The 15,652-nt window shown below is 46.2% G+C and overlaps 1 long non-coding RNA gene across 1 annotated transcript; it reads left to right on the top strand.

The window, feature by feature from the left end:
* The first annotated feature begins 10,069 nt into the window (after positions 1-10,069).
* LOC136368161 (uncharacterized) lies at positions 10,070-15,059 on the top strand. The gene is made up of 2 exons (XR_010744780.1): positions 10,070-12,893; positions 14,604-15,059. It is a non-coding gene; the product is annotated as an uncharacterized lncRNA (long non-coding RNA).
* The last annotated feature ends 593 nt before the right edge of the window (positions 15,060-15,652 follow it).

Here is a 15,652-nt window from a genome sequence, read left to right on the forward strand (position 1 = left end):
TCTCTGCCTGGGAAAGGAAGAGCTAACACAGGAAGAGTAAGAAAACGAAGAGCTCCAACCGTGCATGTTGGAAAAGGGTGTTTAGAGAGGTGGTATGCATTCTTTAACTGGAAGCATAAACTGATCCTGGGATTAAATGTAGCTATGCTAGATTCCCAGTACTAAAAATTGTGCTTTCTGACCAAGTTAAGGCACCTTGAGCTCCATGTTAATACACAGCTCTTCAAGACTTTTGCTTACGTGCTTGTAGAATCAGATCTCTTTTGTATTATCTTTGCTGTTTGAAGCAGACTTCACTGTAGGTTTGCCCTTTTTACCCTGGTGCCCTCTCATCGATGTCTGTAGTCAAGGCAAGACAGCAATGCTGTGTGAGATACTCCAGGCTCTACTTGAGTGATTTCCTTGCCTTGTGGTGCTTCCATCACATTTCTTTACACCAAGAGCCTTTGAAGGTGTCAGCAGTTGCTCAGTACTGTAGGGAGAGGCTCTGTAGCTCGTGGACAGCAGTCACAACTGTCCTGAGCAAAGTGGTAAGAACTGCTCCAACCCCCACCTGTGTTTCACAGCTGAACTTGCACATCACTTGAAGACTCAGTATACATTGATTTCAGTTACTGCTCTTAACTATGAGTCGTAAGGTTGAGTTTATGTAAGGTGTTCATACTGCATAAAGCTAGTTTTCATTTGGAGACTGCATTTCAGCAAAGATTTTGAAGATGGTATCTGAATATACGTTACTATTTATTAGACTGTTGGCAGAGGGGTTTTTTCTGTTCTAAAAGAAAGGTGGAGTCCTGAACAGAAAGGACAGGGGTGAGAACCAGTCTTTCAGCTCTTGTGTTTATTTTTTGACTGGCTTGTACAAGTAAGATGCTTATGCTCTGCAGTTTCTACCACACTTCATTCTTGATGAGGTAAATGTGACATTGTACTGGTATCAGTTCTGCACGCAGTGCTGCTGGTCTAGCCCAAATGCAGAGCCTGTTCAAATTCCTTCTCCACTTTCTTGCAGTAAAATAAATCTTGTTAATGCTCTGAAGCATTAATTCAGTCTATTACCATCTAAAACGAAATTTGTCTGGCTTCTTATTTAATTTGTGCCATTTTTCTTTGAAAGAAAGCAGACTTTGATATTAGACTGGTTGCATTAATGTTTTTTGCTTGTACCTTAAATATTTGGCAACTTCTGATTGTTTTTCATTTTTTGCCCCAACTGTTGTTTGCTCTTTGACCTCTGCCAGAATGATCAAAAATGCATGTATTCACCTGATAAACACAGGAGAACAGGTTGTCTCTTAAAAAAAAAAAAAAAGAAAATTAATAAAAAAAAAAAAAGTCCAGTACCTGTTGCTTTGAAGACTATTTCTTGTGCCAGGGTAGAAAACCGATGTTCTGGAACTAGCTTTCAGCTATTATCCAAACTGTAGCTCCTGGAGCCAGAAGCGAGTTGATTTTCAGTGAGGAACACTGACTGGAGAACTGTTTAGTTTGGTAAAAATGGTGCTTAATTTTGCTTTCTCCTCTGAGTCGTGCAGTTGCCCGGTCTCTTCTCCGTGTACATCCAATCTAACCTGAATGTGCGGCAGTTACATAAAGTACATCCTGCACTGAAGCTACTGAGCTTGGCTTGCTTATTAATGAAGTAAGTTTTAAATGTTCAATTTAAATCTATATTACAATAAAGTAAATGCAAAAATGATTTTTTGGTTGAAATTTGAAGTCCTGCAGTTAAACTTACTTTCAAATGTGGTTTACCCAGCTGGAGTAATAGAAACTCTAAGTCATAATAAACCTAATAAAAAAAAAATACAACCGATCAGACTGCTTTGTAGTTCTTTTAAGTTTCTGAACAATACAGGCCATGGGTAATCCCACACAAGATGTGATTAGTGTGAGCTGTGTGGATCAGGACTTTCCTTGAGTGCACTTTGGTGGTAGCTGTTTGATGTAGCTTACACACAGGTTTTTGTTTGGTACCAAAAACTGGGGTGTACTACATTTGGTACAAGATGTTCTGCAGACTTCTACATCACTAATGCTCAAAAGAAGCATCTTACAGAGATTTAAGTGGCATAGGTTAGGAAGTTAAGTGGTGTGGACTTCAATGCAGAGCTTTCCAGTCTTTGGCAATGCTCTTTGGACTTAAGTGAAATCAGTTGCTTTAATTAGCAGCATTTCCTGCTTCATGTGGGTGTCCCTAAACCTGCAAACTATTTTCCACTTGCTTTATCAGCAGCTTTTGGAATTCCATTCTGAAGGAAAGCTTTATGTCATAGCAGCTTTCAAGTTTCAAAAGTATCTTTTTAATTAATGTTAACATTTTTTCGCTTACTTAGGCAGCGAAATGTTCCAACAGGAATTTAGAAGGATTCTTAAATGGCTTCTCAAACCCAGCATCTTTAAATTATTAGCCTGGAGCTAAGTAATTCTTTGGCAAGAGCCTGAGGAATGCAGGCCTGGTGTGTTCTGTGGGGCTGCTGTGGTTGTGTGGGGTGGCCACAAGGCCCTTGGGCTGCTCCTTCCGCAGCCTCTGCTTGTGCAAGGTCGAGGGGAAGGTCCTGGCACTTGTCTGTGCGTGGGGCTGCTGGGGAATTCCCTCTGAGCCCTGAGCCAACCCTGCTGCTTTCTGCTGCCCTGCTCCCAGAGGACAGCACACACAGGCTCTGGTCAATAAACCAACCTGAGTCCCTTCTGTGCAGGAGGGAGGCTTCTCCTGCCTCTGGGGGATTTTAGAAAAGAGGTGGAAGACAAATGTTGCAGCGTTTCCCATGTGACTTTGGCTGGAGGTGCTGCTGCCCCAGCAGTGAGCGGGGTTGTGGGGCACCAGGACTGTTCTTGGCCACAATGGGATGTGAGGGGGGACTGCACAAAGCACTGGGATCTCCTTGGAATGTGCTGTGAGCCTTTTGGGTAGGCACTGCCTTGTGAAAACCTTAAAATTCAGTATTAAATGCATTGATCAGCTGGTTAAAAAAAAGCATGTAAGCCCAGTGTTAATCATGCTTTGTAATATCTCACTGTTCTTCTGTCAGGTTTATTTTAAGGTGGAGTTGTCTCGATGCTATAGAACAGCAAACTCTCCATGAGGGGGAATCTTGGGCTCCCTGTTCCTGTCATGGTGTATCAACTTTGCATCTTTGAAAAACTCCCAATGCTTTTCCAGCTCCAAAACTCAAGCCACAGAATTTTTCTTTTTTTGGTACTTTGAACATCTGATGTGTTTTTTTACAAAACATCAAAGCAGAGGATACAAAATTATTAACAGGCCAGTGCTGCCCATTCCTGAGGTTAGAGTTTATTTTTTCCTGGGCATTTCCATTTTTATATTGCTGTTTAAACCTAGCTTTCTTGTTTTGAAGTGAATTCCTTGGGTACCATCTGTAATGGGGTACATCAGGTCAAGATGGGGAGAAAATAAAATACTAAGTTCTGCTATTTAAGTGAGTATAATTACTTGATCTCCTGTAATTAATAACTCATAGTCTCTAGTGTTGCCTGTCTGCAGAATGATGGTCTCTAGATCACTCTCAAACCACAAAAATCTCTGCATCTTTGGCATGCTTTAGGCCAGTCTTGTGGCTGTTTTTAAAAAAATACCTGCTGTGGTTTTTTAAATCTATTTCAAATTTCAAAGCTCTGGGGAGAGAGTTTCACCATAAGTTTGCAAGAGTGATATTGCCATATTTATTTCATAGAGTACAGCCAAAGATAACTTATGCTTCTTCAACAAAAGTGTTCAAAACAATGCCTGTGTTCCTGTTTTCTCTGAAAGCCCCAACAAAAAGAAACACATGGTTTGTGCTTAGAGGTGAGTGAACTTCTCAGCTGAGGGGGACCATCTTCTAGACACTTGCCTTGAATACCCTGCCAGTAATCCAACTGTTTATTTTACTGAGGGAGCTATAATTTGTATTTTTGCTTTCATCTCTAAGCTTTTCTGCTGAAAAAGCTCACTAAGTGAAACCTGTTTTTTTCCTGGCTACATTTGAATTACTTCCTGTGAAAGAGCATCTGTGATCTCCCATGGGGTAGGCAGGATTTTTCCTCCCCCTGGAGAAACTCTTGTCCTTAATGAATCACTGCAGATGGGTGTCTTGCTGCTGAAATGAATTTTCAAGTTTTGATTTAAGGGATTGCAGTTTTCAGAGCAGGAATCTGCTGAAGATGCTCTGAATGTTGTAGCTGCAGAGGCTTCTGTGCTTCCAGTGCAGAGATGCAACTCATTTGGAGTCTGAGATTATTAATGAAAACCTGATTTGTCTGCATCTGCTTGCTCTGTAACGCATTCTGATGTAGTCTTGTCAGAATTCAGAATTCCTTAGACCTAGATGATATCCCAAAATACAAGCAGTTCATCTGTCCTGTGCTGAAATTTTCCCAAAAAATGGGTTCAACATATTTAAATCCCAACAACTGGCTCTTTAATCCCTTCAACACAAGACCTAAGAGTTCCCTCAGAGTAAGTTTCCAGGTTGACTTGGCCCACAAGCCTTGTCTGCATCTGGATTTCTTCCTCCTGTGTGTGCCCATACCCAAGAAGCTTCTCCCTGTGCTGAACTCTGCCTGTCTGAAGGTCCACGTGTTTCTGGTAAGTGCTTTTGCATAATTGGTGGTGGTTTTTCCAAGTTAACATAATCTTGGATTCTCTAGAAGCTGTGGGGCTTCCACTCCTGAAGAAACTGCAGACTCCATCCTGTTCTTGGACCTGCTTTGGGCAGAGATTGGAGCAGGTAACCTCCCAGGCTCCTTTTCCACCTGAATTTATCTAAGATTTGCTCTGTCCTGGCTTTCTCAGGGCTGTTTTATCTGTGAGGGGGTAAAAGGCCCTGCTGTCCTTGCTGCCAAGCCATACCTGCTGCTCAAAGACACTGAGCTCTGACAAGAGCAGATGGATTTTCATTTCCTAGGAGATATACGCTCCTCTGGAAACTTCAAGGTTATCATCAAAATTGCTACTCCTAAGTATAGGTGGCCCTTCAAAGCAGAACCCAAATCTGACTACGTGGATTTCTTGTCTCCATCCTGCACATTTCATGAGCTTTGAAGGAACTGGGTGGATTTGGGCTGGGTTGTGGAGGTGCAGGTGTGTGCTGGGAGTTTGTGTCACTTGATGGAAACATCCCCTCCAGAGGAAGGAGAACATCTGCCAGAGCCTGGTTTTAATAAAGGCATAAAAATGCCCCTTTCTAAGGGCTGAAATTCCAATTAGAAGTTTCTCAGTGGTTCTGTATTAAGGCCAAACTCCCTCCTCATTCATGTTCTGGCAGGTTGGCAACTAATACAGTGACCTGGGGAGTGAAGTGTTGTATATGTTAGATTTGTTATTGTGCATTCTGATGTGATTTGATAAGGGGGAAGGGCAGAACACTGAGGATTAGATAATCAGTTAAGGCTCTAACTCTTGTTATGCCAGTTTCTTCTATGACTTACTGAGAGAGACCCTAACCCTGAACTTAAACCTTTATAACCTGCTGTTATAAAGATCTAAAACTTTCTACTTATTGGACAGTTTCTCAGAAAAGCATCAAGTGGGCTGTTGGCTTCTTGAAATTGTTTTGCATAAACCTGGGGTATTGCCTGAAAAGCAGACCCCAGATTAGTTGTTCTGTTTCAGCTTAAAACCTCCAGAAATTCAGATTTTTTAAAAGTTGTTCCAACGCCTGAGTGAGCCCAGACTGTGCACAGATGCTCAGCAGGAGATGGCTGAAAAATAGAAGGAATAGGTGATGTGCAAGAGGTGGTACAGGAGCATTGGAAGGGGAATTTTCCTGTGAGCTCTCACTGCCCTCAGCTGCAGTAGCTCTGAGGTTACACTGGGTGGGTTTGCATTCCTGCTGAGCCTGGTGCAGCACTGGCTCTAGTTGCCAGTGGATGGCTTGGGTGACTTCAAAAAGTCATTTTCACAGTGGTCCACGTGCAGTAGGACTTCGAGCTACACTAAGAGCCCGAGTTCCCAAATAAAGCCCTGATGCAGTGGTGTGGAGGGGGATCCTTTCTCCTTTTTAAGCCTGTGGCTTTGGTTCATGGTTTGGGCTCAGTGGAGGCATCTGTGTGTCACAGCGGATTTCATGGGAGTGATGCTGATGCTTTAAAATATCTCCCAAGTTTTTTAAAGCGGTGCAAAGAGCCTTGGGATTATTTGAATGCTATGCCTAGTCCCTTTACCCCTTTGAAAACCAGTCCTTCAGCAATCAAAAACAATTCCTCAGGTGATTCTCGCCAGTGATTTTGCAATGTTCTTTGTGAAACGAAGTGCCCAGAGTCAAGTAACAAGTGCTGTGCTCAGAGGCAGGCAGAGGATGGCTCTATAAAGTGGTGATCAGCTGATGTTGCACTGAGAATCTCCTTGCTCTGAGAAGAAAAACCCAAACTGCTCTGACCACAAAAATGAAGGTTTGGTCTGAAGAACGTGCAGCCACATGTCAGCTGTCCCTGGCCTGTGGTGCAGGGCAAGGTGGCAGCAGTGCTCCTGCCAGGAGAAAGCACAGAGCACCGGGAGCTCTCAGTGCTGCCTTTCCAGCCTGCCTGGCAAGCACTCGAGTAGGTGTGAATAAGGATCTCTTGAAGGAATACAAAAAAAAGGGCCACCAGGGGCCATCACCTTGAACTTGCCCTTTCAAGTGTTATCTATAAATACGGTTCCCCCAGAGCAATCCAGCTGGCAACCCTCTAGTCAAGCTCATCATGATCTCAGATAAAGCTATCAAGTGGAGCCAGATCTTCAGCTTTATGGAGCCTTGCCAATTTGCACTGCTTGGGAATGAACTGGAGGAGCTTCTTCCCATGCTGGAGGCTCGCAGGAAAGAAGAGGGGTGAACCTGCCAGGGGTGGCTGTGCTGCAGCTCACTGATCCTTGCAGGCTGCAGGTAGAGAGGAGGAGGTGACAATCCTCTCCAAGATTGCAGAGATCTCATGTCCTGTGAGTCCCACGTGGTGGTGAAGCTCCTGGTTTTTTTGGAAGTCTCACTCTGGAGCAGTGGCAGTGATCCAGCCACTGCCTAAACATTTTCAAAGAGCAGCATTTGTCCCTGTGTTAGCAGGCAATGAAAAGGTGGTTTGGGCAGCCTGAGGTGTGGGGAAGGAGTCCTGGCTCTCCCAGGGTCCAGAGTTCTCGTGTCTTAGCCCAGATTTTCTTTGGGAATGTGGCATCCAGCCACAAGAGATGCTGTGCCCTGTGTGATGGCAGAGCTGCATCCCTCCCCTGTGGGTTTGCCTTTGCCTGCTCTTGTGACTGTTGGGGAAGCAGTGCTTTTTTTTAGCTGATGAACACCTAAGATTATCAGATGAACAGAACTGTGCAACAGAAAACCTTGAATTTACTAGCTGTGTTTGTATCCTTGGAAGCACAGTGTGCTGTCATCTTGCCTTTGTAAAGATCAAAATCCATCCTGACAGCCTGCTTTGCTTACTTTCTCCATGGCTGAAGGCAACTTTGCAGGCCCTTGGAGCTGAAACTGTCACTTTTTGTTAATCCTGTGTGTTTCTTGCATTTAAACTTGCAAATATATCAGTAGAGCTGGTGTAATCTCCATAATCATGACTTTTTTTATACAAGAGTAACTCTTGAATATCTAGCCCGAAGTTAACTTTTCTCAAGCAGCAGTGAAATGGGCGACAGGATGGCCAAGATCTTTTCAGGTGATGTGGTAAAACCTGTGGCACTGCCCAGCCCATCGAGGCTCAGGCTGGTGCAGGGAGATCCATCAGACAGTGGATGGAGTGATACTTGCCCAGTTCTGCTACTTGTATCTCATTCTGTTTCCCGTTTGTAGACATATTGTGTCCAATATCTGCCACAGCGACACTTAATCCATGTGGAAAAGTCCAGGCTTAGCATCTCACATCATGAAGCTGGTAATACATTGCAAATTAAACCACTTTGTTTGCTCTCTTTTCTCCTCTCGCAGGTTTGTTTGCATACAGGATGTGTTCAAGAAATGCAAGATAGAAAAAAAGAAAATCAATAGTCATTGATGTTAAAATATTAATGTTTCTTCAGGATGAGGGGTGGAGTAGAGTGAGCTCCCAGGAGTTCACTGCAGCCCTGACTGCAGTACTGCAGAGTGTGCAAGAGCGCTGGAGAGCAGAGGAAGTTCCAGCATGGGCAGGGAGAAGAGTCTGACTTTTCTGGCCTCTCTGGAGGTCTCTGACACCTTGCAGAGTGAAGTGGGTGCTGTGCAGTGCCTGTCCTGTGTGCCACTGTGGGAATGGCAGCCAGCATTGCCTGTCACCCACTGCTCCTGGGGAATCCTGACAGTGTGAATCCACTGCTCCTGGGGAATCCTGACGGTGTGAATCCACTGCTCCTGGGGAATGCTGACAGTGTGAATCCTCTGCTCCTGGGGAATCCTGACAGTGTGAATCCACTGCTCCTGGGGAATCCTGACATTGTGTGCACCCACTGCTCCTGGGGAATCCTGACAGTGTGTGCACTGCTCCTGGGGAATCCTGACAGTGTGTGCACTGCTCCTGGGGAATGCTGACAGTGTGAATCCACTGCTCCTGGGGAATCCTGACAGTGTGTGTACCCACTGCTCCTGGGGAATCCTGACAGTGTGAATCTACTGCTCCTGGGGAATCCTGACAGTGTGAATCCACTGCTCCTGGGGAATCCTGACAGTGTGTGCACCCACTGCTCCTGGGGAATCCTGACAGTGTGTGTGCACTGCTCCTGGGGAATGCTGACAGTGTGTGCATCCTCTGCTCCTGGGGAATCCTGACAGTGTGAATCCACTGCTCCTGGGGAATCCTGACAGTGTGAATCCACTGCTCCTGGGGAATCCTGACAGTGTGAATCCACTGCTCCTGGGGAATCCTGACAGTGTGAATCCACTGCTCCTGGGGAATGCTGACAGTGTGAATCCACTGCTCCTGGGGAATCCTGACAGTGTGAATACACTGCTCCTGGGGAATGCTGACAGTGTGAATCCACTGCTCCTGGGTGCATGCAATGACAATGTCCCTGCAGCTTCTGCTGCCCAGCACTATCCCACAGAGCCATCTCCCCATGTGCCACATCTGTGCTCCTGGACTGGGACTGTCCCCTTGTCTGGGTTACTGAGGATCCACCAGGGAGCTGGCCAAGCGGTGCACCAGAACTGAAATGAGTACAATTGCTGTGAGGGATGGGGATGACTTAGGAAGGATTGCACAGAGAAACAGGCCAAGGTTTTCCCCACATTGGGGTTGTCAGCCCTCCCAGTCAGCCCTTCACAGCAGCTTTGTTGCCATTACTGTGCCAGGACAGTGTGTTGGTGACAGGAAAGAGCAGTGTCCCTGTGATCTTTGCAGGCTGCCTGGCACAGCTGGCTCTGTCCTTGCCCTGCTGACACGAGGGCATCTGACACCTCATTTTCCAGCCTCCTTTTTTCACATCGTGCTCATTTTGTTCAGGTCTCCACAATTTCTTTTTGGTTGGAAGCCTTCAGATGGGATTTGTGTGAAGGTGAAACCCCAGCAGGCATGGGCAGATTTGGGTTTCTCAGCCCATTCCTTGGGTGCTGCTGCCATCTAGGGTGAGCCAGCAGAGCCTCTGTGCTGGCCGTGGGCAGCCACAGCCTTATCACACTGTCCACGGCTTATCACACTGTCCCACAGCCTTCTCTCACTGTCCCACAGCCTTATCTCACTGTCCCAGAGCCTTATCCCTGTCCCACAGGCTGCTGTGCAGGGTTTGCTCCTGCAGGGCTCATGGCAGCCAGGTCCCACTGCAGCTGCCAGGGCTGAGCCACACTTGGGCTTAAACATGGACATACCTTAGCACAAGGTGTTACTCCAAGGAAAAAGCTGCAGAAGGACTGCAGAGGAGCACTGCTGGCAGGTGTCACTGTGGGGTTGGGGACACAGGGTTTGGTCTCTGGTGGTGCCAGTTGTTTGTTGCAGGTGCTGCAGGCACAGTGACCATGCTGAGGAGCCCTGGGCTCACACCAGGCTCTCACCTGGCTGGGCACCTCTGAATTTGGGTGTTGTTTTAAGGTCCTCATGTGTCAGGGGGTGTGGGAAGGGGCAGAGATGGCCGTGGTGACTGAGCTGGGGCCTCTGTGGAGCAAACCTGTGGCACGTCTTCCACCTTTGGTTTTGTGTTAAACAGGGCTGGCCTGCCCATCCAAGAAGTTTTGACACACACTTGGAGAGAATGGGAGCCCAAGCCAGGCTGGCTCCTGGCCAGCCTCAGGGGCACACGGAGGGAACAGATGTTTGCTTCAAACCAAAATCATTCCTCAGCTTGACTTGAGTCCACACCTATGGCTCTGGCCCTGCATCAAGGACTTCAAAGAAAAAGGAATTTTCTTTAAACAGATCCAGCTCAGGTATAACTGAAACCCCATTTCCCAGCCTGTTTCCACAGACTCCATGTTTGTGAAGCCCAGGAGACAGGACTCATTTTCTGCAGCTAACTGGAGCCTGGCTGAGTGCGCTGTCACCACGTGACAGCGTGGTGTCTCCCTGAGCTTACCTTGGTGAGGTAAAGCTCTGAGCTCCAATTCCTGGTTAAATAAACTTACATCCAGTGTGAAATCCCTGCTGTCTGTCCTGGAGCCAGGTGAGGGGCTGCCAGGGCTCTTTGTCACCCTTGGTATGGATGAAGCAAGCACTGAGCAATCCAGATCCACAGCACAGTTATTGTCACCCTCCTGATTGAAGGGACAGCCTCTGAGACGCATGTGGACTTCAGGACAGGAGACACGGCTGCCACAGACAAGCAAGTACTTTTTAAAAACACTTTTATCCATTTATATTTTCTGCCTTTAACCATTTGTTTCAATAGAACCAGAGCTGTGGATCTGCAGCTTATTCTGGCAAATCGTTTCCCCCTTGTGCCCCCCTGTGGAATGTCCTGACTCTGCTTTCACTCAGCAGTACCTCACCTTTGCTGTCATTCTTCCCTTTCCTCACATCCTCTGATTTTTTCATTGTTTTTAATAAGTTTATCTTAAGATTATCTGTATAGTCTATAGCGTGCAGTTGTGAGGCAAAGCCCACCAAAAGGCTTTAGGTGTTTTCATCTCACTGGGATCTATGCTTTGTTCCAGGTTTCCTATTGATTCTGATGAATTTTAGCAACTTAGAGCACAGATTCTGAGGTGTTTTTCATGTGCTGTGCCTGTAGAATGAACTATGGATGAGATATTAGAAGACCTTTAGTATCAAATGGTTTGACATGTTCTTTTGGGACACCTTACAAAGTTGTTAGTCCATGCAGGTAACTTTCCCTCCTCCATTTCTCACAAATCAGTTCTTTACACAGCTACTAAAGCCTTTTACTCTTTTGATGTAAAATTAGGGTTCATCAAATCTTAGGGTGTGCTCAGGAGTGGAGACATGACTTAAAACATGCAAAATAATCCTGGAGTGAACCTGTCTGTGCCTTGCAGGGCTGTGTGCAGTGGGGCAGATTTAGAGCTTCTGGGTTTTACCCCAAGGCTTTGGGACTCACTGTTTACTTGCAATTAATAAATATTACTAAATGCCAATATTTATTTAACTGATTTATTATACTGTTTTGGTTTCTTTTTTCTTATTATTTTTCATGTTTTAAGATTATGTGAAGTTGAGAGAAAATATTCTTCCTTTTGAAAGAAAGCAGAAGACTGCAAACCAAGGAGCCCTTCAGTGGATAATTTCCTGAATTTTGTTATGAGTAGCCCCTGTTTTTCCCTTACCTTTGGATGTACATGGCAGGAATTACTTATTGTTGCCACCCTGAAATTTTTTCTCCATTTTTAAGGCTGCTGGGACATTTTCCACTTCTCTGAAGCACTCTTTAGAGTCCTGTGGGGCTGGTGGGAAGGTGATTCAGTTCCTAGAAAAATGTCGAGCTGGCACTTTTTAATGTGTGAGGGGTTTAGATTCATCTCAAATGAGTACATTTAAAGCTGTATTGATTTCAGTGTGCTTGAGACTTGACTTTTTTTCTTATTTGTTAATATGGATGTAGCTGCTGGAGATAACTACTCAGTTCAAGTATTACAGATGGACCAAAATCCATCAGTGGCTCAAAGTGCAATTAAATGTTATTTGCTTTGGGGTATTTAGAGATTTCAGAGGCTGCTGGCAATTTGTTATGAAAGCAATTTGGTTATCACAAGTATTGTACATTGTATCTTTATTCATAGAGTTATAGGGTGATGCTTTTGGGCCACATAACAAGAGAAGTGAGTGGGGAAGAGAAACCTTCATTGGGGAGGTTTTTGGGATGGGGACTGTGAGGAATGGTGTTGTCCCTGCAGTGGTGACATTGTACCTCAGCAAGTCCCTCTCCCACCTCTGTGTGGTGACATTTCACAGGGGTAATTATTGCCTAAACTCACCCCAAGCACACGGACCTCAAAGCTCATTACAGAGCAGATGGAAGAAAAACACTGAATATCAGAAAAAAATCTGAATATCAGCAGAGGGAAAAGCAGCTTGCCAGGTACAGGCATCAGCCATAACTAGAAATTTCAGGAGAGACCTTTAGTGCCATAAATGGCTTTAAAGTCATTGATTAATGAATGTCTGTGTCCCACAGAAAGGAAACCTTCAGCAGCTTCCCTCCGCAGCCATGCAGAGCTTGGGGCAGAGCTGTGGGGTGGATTTGCCACAGAGGCTGTGCAGGATTTGCCCTGCACTGTCTGATGTGGAGGACAGCAGGAGCCTCAGCAGCACAGGACATGCTCACCTGAGTTGTCACGGTGTGTGTCACCTCCTGAAGGATGGCTCTGTCCTCCCTGAGCTAACCTGGCTGTGCCCTGCAGCAGGAGGGGATGCCCACACCTACAGCACATGAACCAGCTCCAGCTCAGCTGCTGCTGCTTCAGGCCAGAAGACCCCAAACCTGATGGTTTTGACATACAGGAGATAATTTCACTGATGAAAATGGCCTGAAACTGGCCCTCACTGGCCTGATGAAGGTGAATATCAATACAGGGAGGCTCCTGGGTGTATGGCTTTCATTCTTATTTTACTTTGGGACTGATTTGCTCAGAAATATGAGACATTGCTTCCTGCTTGCGTGTCTGTCTGGTACCCACAGATGGTGAATGTGGAAGTCCCTCGATGGGCTTTTCCTCAGGGTGGTGTAGGGCTTCTACAAACTGGAGTAACAGCCACAAGTCATTGCATATTACTCATTTTAGACTCCAACCCATACAGTTTGTGGTGAGGAAAACACCTTTAGTGTCTTCTGAACTTCAGTTTACTTTGGTGCAACATCTCCCTTGTTTTGTAAGAGTCCCACGACTTGTTCTTGGATAAATCCCCATTCCCCAGCTGGCTTTCAGCAAGTTCCAGATCTGGTCCTAATTATTGCAGTGTGAGCATATGTTATGTAAAGAACTGACAAAACCCATAATCATCATTGGAAAAGCCCTGGTGTACTGATGGGTTTTCTGTGAGCATCCAAACTGGGACAGAATAGTTTTCTTTCACAGATATAAGCTGCAGAAAAAAGAAGTTAGAGGTGTCCAAATGTGCACAGGTGCTCTGTGCTCTGAGCTTTGCTCTCTGGCTGGAGCAGGGCTCTGTGGTGTCACCCTGGTGTCACCTGCAGTGTGACCCCTGTGAGCACCACACCAGGTCCCTGCTCCCTGCAGGAGCTGCCAGCAAATGGGTTTATAGAAGGGTAATGGCAGGAGACTTGGCAGCTGATGGCAGAGCAGCTGCATTTGTTGTTTCTGTCGGCCAGAACACAAAGCAGAATTAATTTAAGCTACTGTACAGGTTAATACATCCTTTAAGGTGAGAGATGCTGGATTAATATAGTGCCACCAACATCCTAGGCAATATTTGGTATGAAATTTTGTCTGCTCTTATTAATTTTACTTGGAGAAAAACAAAGAGAAAACGTAAGAAATAACACATCAGCTTGCCCATCTATGATCACAGAGGTCCTGCTCTTGTCATCCATTTCTGGTTGATGCTGGTGAGAATAACTGAGACAGAGAGGGGCACGAGAGTCACTTACAGGGTGAGCTCTTTCTGCCAGCTCACCTGAGCCCTGGCTTTCAGATGGGCAAACTGCTATTGCTCCAGTTACAGCAATTCAGCTTTCAGGTGGCCCAGCATCCCCAGGAGGAGAGCCCGAGTTTGCCAGGGGCTTCTGTGCCCCTGTAGGGCAATTTCTCTTGGTGCTGGGGACAGCGGTGCCACCAAGGCCATGCTCTGCCCAGCAGGGCCTCAAGGAGCTCCTCCTTCCTGCACAAAGGTGTTTGTAAGCTTCCTAAAGCTGCCATGTGCTAAACATGTTCCTACTCTGCTTAACTTGGGTGGTTTTTGCCCTCCACGTGTTCAGCAGGTCAGGATTGTGTGTCAGCCTGGTGAAGGTGCTCTGGCTGGGGCTGGGATGGTCTCAGCACCTCGTGTGTCACCCCTCTCCTTCCTGAGCTGCTGGCCCCTGGGGAAATGAGGCTGTGGGAGCCCTGTGGCACCGAGGGGAGGCAGGAGCAAAGGTGATTGCTGGGGTTTACAAGGGCAGGTCAGGAATTAGGAAATCCTGTTAGGATGGGGGTCTTCACTGCCCAGTTTGCAGCGCTCTCACTCAGCTGAGTTTGTTTTGAGGAGCCTTGGGCTCTTTTTGTCTTGGTTTGAAGCCATTAAGGCTTGTGTTGTCATGTGTGCATTAGGTGGCAGTTCTCTCAAGGGTGGGAGCTGGAGACCTTCATTCATTGTAGGAAGCTGGTGGCTGGAATTCCCACATGACAGCACAGCTCCAGGCAGCGGTGACTCAGAAGGAGGAAGAAATATTCCCTCTGTTGACACATCAATCACAATTTTAAAGGCCCCTGAGGGACCGTGTCCCTGGGAATATTCCCACTTTCCAACAGCGAAAACGTTTGCTACTCATTCTTTTCATTCCTTCAGCTGCTTTAGGACACTTCATGATATCAGCCCAGAGAACTTCATCACAAGTCCCCTTCAGAAATCCTTGGGTTGAGAGGAGACACTTTGTAGCAGCACCACTGCTTTTAATACTGTGCTAAAATGAAGATAAATCCGTGCTGTTGGAATTACAGGGCAGTGCAAAAAGCCTGGAAAACTGTCCCTGTAGGGTGGGAGGATAAACCCCATTGTCAGACTCCCTTTGGCTTCGGTTTCCTCCTCTGTGACTTTGTGAATACATTTGGCAGTGGCTGGAGTTCAAGTTACAGCCACACAGAGTAAAAGTGAATGTCATTGAAGATGTGCTCTGGAAAGAAGATGCAAAACTGCTGTCCATAATGACATGGGATAGTGTGGGGATTATTTCTTCCTAAATGGCCCGATGCAAGCAATAACTCTTCTGGACTGCAGCAAAGAGGACACAGCGTCCACAGGAGTTCTGCAGCATTTTCCCATTTCCCTTAACCTTCTAAACACCATTTGTAATGGGCTGTGAGCAGGATGTCAGGCTGGGAATGTTTCCCCAGCCTCTGAAGACGTGCAGAGGAACGAGCAGGGAAGCTGGAGCACACTGAACAGGAGAGGGCACTGGCACTCCAGCAGCTGTGCTGGGCTCAGCACCCGAAGGATGGGTTTTTACTGCAGCTCCACACTCTCACTCTCATCATCTTCTGCTCTTAACGCCAGAAAAGAGTCTATGAAAAGAGTGAATGAACTGCATTTATTGTCTGTGTCTCTCTGGGGAAAGGGAAAATCCACTTGGACCAGGTGAGAGCCTGCTCCTTTCCTTTGA

This window comes from Sylvia atricapilla, chromosome 15 (genome assembly GCF_009819655.1).
Source record: "Sylvia atricapilla isolate bSylAtr1 chromosome 15, bSylAtr1.pri, whole genome shotgun sequence".
Classification (NCBI taxonomy): Eukaryota; Metazoa; Chordata; class Aves; order Passeriformes; family Sylviidae; genus Sylvia; species Sylvia atricapilla.